Here is a 3245-nt window from a genome sequence, read left to right on the forward strand (position 1 = left end):
GCTGTGTAAATATGAACAGTTTAAAAATTATTAAAAGTGAACGAGGCCGTGACTTAATCGTGTATCAAAATTATACATTTTAAAAAGAAAAACATATAAATGATAGTGTTAAATGGCGTTGTATCCATCGTGGTTGTCTTTCAAAACTATATCTAGATGAATTTTCTGAAGTAATTTTTCGGTCTGAATTGATACATATTCATGAAGAACCACTTAATTTACCTCGGAAAATGATTTCAAATTCAGCAAAGAAAAAAGCCCTTCAAATTCATGATAATTTTATCAAAATACTTTTTTGAGCCCAAGAGCAGTTCGACCACTACCTGTTTTTTACCCAGGTGCAGTTTGACCATTAGATTTTTTAAACCCAAGTGCAATTCGACTAAAATAATTGCATTTCGACCATACCCATGCTGTATACTGCGACAGGTTTAAAATTCGGTGTATACACAAAAAGCAGTGGTTTACAATCTCTTTTTGAAACTATTGAAATCGCTGCTATACATTAACTGTATGGGCAGTTTCCGATCGTCATCGCAAGAACCCGAAGTCGGGTAAAATTTAATGAATTTATTTCATGAGGGTACGAGGCTATTTTTGGACAGTGCGTACGTGTGCCCGTTAATGTTATAATAAAATATTATTGTATTAATTTGTATATTATTATTTTTAACTTTTGTTTGGTGGTTGAATGCGAATTGACTGATGATAGATTGGAAGCGTGCGTATTACCCATGAAAGACTAATATTGTCTTAAAGGCATACGCATAAATCCAAAAATATTGATCCGGGTATACCCTTCAATATGCCACTGAGCCGCACACACATAATTATCTCGTACACATTGATAATTCCAACATACTTTTCTAACACTCTGTTAAGAGGACGTTATACCCGTAAAATTTGGCGTGAAAAACACGTCTACGAAAATCAAACGAAACGCTATTAAAAAATGATTTTATAGCAAAAATACCTATAATGAAATTTATAGAAAACAATATTTAGGAAACAACCTCATCGGCGTTTATTCAAATATAAATTATTAAAAAAGTTATAGTTGTTTAAAAAATGTAGAAAAAAATGTTTTTGTGCCTTTTATAGCAAGCTGTGTATTTGAAATAAAACAAAATCCCGATGAGGTTGTCTCCAAAATATTGTTTTCTTTAAATCTCATAATAGGTATTTTTGATATAAAATCATTTTTTTATGCAGTTTTGTTTGTTTTCCGTAAACATGTTTACGTTGTTGAATTTTATTTTTCATTGCCGTAACGTGCTGCTACCTGCCTGACGTTGCGGCGAGCCGGCGACAGCCACATATCCCCCCCACATTTCCACTACGACTATCTACTATCGCGCGACGACGGCGACGGTCGGTTGATGATTATCGGGCGCTTCCAAGAATATTATACTGAACTAATTTAGACAATTAGCTACGAAATATTATTACTGTTATATTAGCTTATAACCTCGCTATAAATGTAATAAAAACTGTTTTTATTTTTATTATAGTAATATTGGCATTTGATGATTGACAACATTCCACCTATGACCTACCATCTGTTATTTGTATAATTATTTTATGTTATACCTAATAATTACGGAAATTATAATATTTTCCGATATAGTAAATACCTCCCTCAAAGTATGCATAATTTATAATAATTAAAAATGTCTAAACTTATAAAAAAAATCCGTATTTTCTTACGGAATACACGGTACAAAACTACACAATATAAATTATAATGGTGTATTGCTGGTAAAAAATAATATTATTTAGTCTTAGTATTTAGTTATTTTTATTTTCATATAATTGGCTATTATAACAATTGAATAAAAGTAATTACTTATATCTCAGTCATTACGAATTTTATAGCGGAAGTCAAAATATGAGACTATAGTACCTATATAGTTGTATTTCTAATAATTTGTTCAAAAATAAATATTTAAGTTATTTTTGAATTACATATGAATTATGAAATACATTATACAGCCATTCCTCTTGGATTATTCAATGTGATCACATCTTCCGGATTTCTGTGTCGTGGTTATCAAATTTCTTATAGTGAATTATAGTTTTGAATTTTGAGTATTTAGCTTTCTTTTTTTTTGACAATGGCAAACAAGGAAAATAAACTAAAACGTAAAAGATCAACCAAAAGAAAAAACACTAGTTATCTTGCAATACGTCGATGTAAACTGACAGACACAAAGGAAACCTGTTGGGAATAATAAGAAAAAAAAGTAAATTACGTTCTTTCCTCTTCAAAAGGTAAACCGAGTAAAATTAAGTCCATTAAGACTGTACAACGCTACGGCCACACTAATAGTGTCGATGTATCTTCATATTTTCTTCAAACTGCTGTTTGGATGAGAGAATTTAACACTACAAAATAACAATAACCTCCGGTGACGTATTAGGATGGGGCCTCCTAGGTATGTCCTAGTTTCTGCTATACCACGATTAAATATATCATTAATCGTGTGCATTACAGTACTTTTATCATGATTCATGGCATAAAAAAAAAAGAAAAAGCATTATTATTATTATTATTATTATTATTATTTTATTTGTATGAGATAATATACAATCTATACTGTATAGCACAATAAGTATATGTAAAAGCTATAACTATTGTTATACATGAATAACCTTGATTAAGAAGTCACCCTATGGTAACCCTTTAAATGGAAAGGTTTGGAAGGTGTGAGTTGGAAAGGCAGGAAATGTATTAATAGGAGTAGGAAAGGTGCAATTTTTATTTTTTTAATTTTTTTTTTATTTTAAGAGGTCTCAACACCATCTTCTTTTTCGCCCCCTGCGACATTTATTTAGGCTTTATAACGGTGGATTTTCGTGGTTGTCAGGCGTGTAAAGAATCGTTTATAAAAAATTATAGATTCTTCTTCTATAGTTCGTTTTTTTGGCTGTACCCCAAAACTGTATTCCGTATGTCCATATAGGCTTTAGCAGTGCTTTGTATATTAATAAATTAGTTTTTGTACTCGAACATTTATTATTTTTAATTCAATTTTTAAGTGAACGGAAGCGAGAGTTTAAAATTAATCATTTTGATTTGAAGTGTTGGCTCCAAGTTAGTCTTTTATCTAGGGTAATGTCATTATTATTTTTAATCAATAACAAAGGCTTGGCAATTACAAGTACTAAATGTTTTTGTGTTTGGTAAACCTCCAAGTTCACTCAATTACAATAACCGGTCATTATTAAGTTTTTTTTTTTTTTTT

Source organism: Myzus persicae, unplaced genomic scaffold (genome assembly GCF_001856785.1).
Source record: "Myzus persicae strain clone G006 unplaced genomic scaffold, MPER_G0061.0, whole genome shotgun sequence".
In the NCBI taxonomy this organism is placed as follows: Eukaryota; Metazoa; Arthropoda; class Insecta; order Hemiptera; family Aphididae; genus Myzus; species Myzus persicae.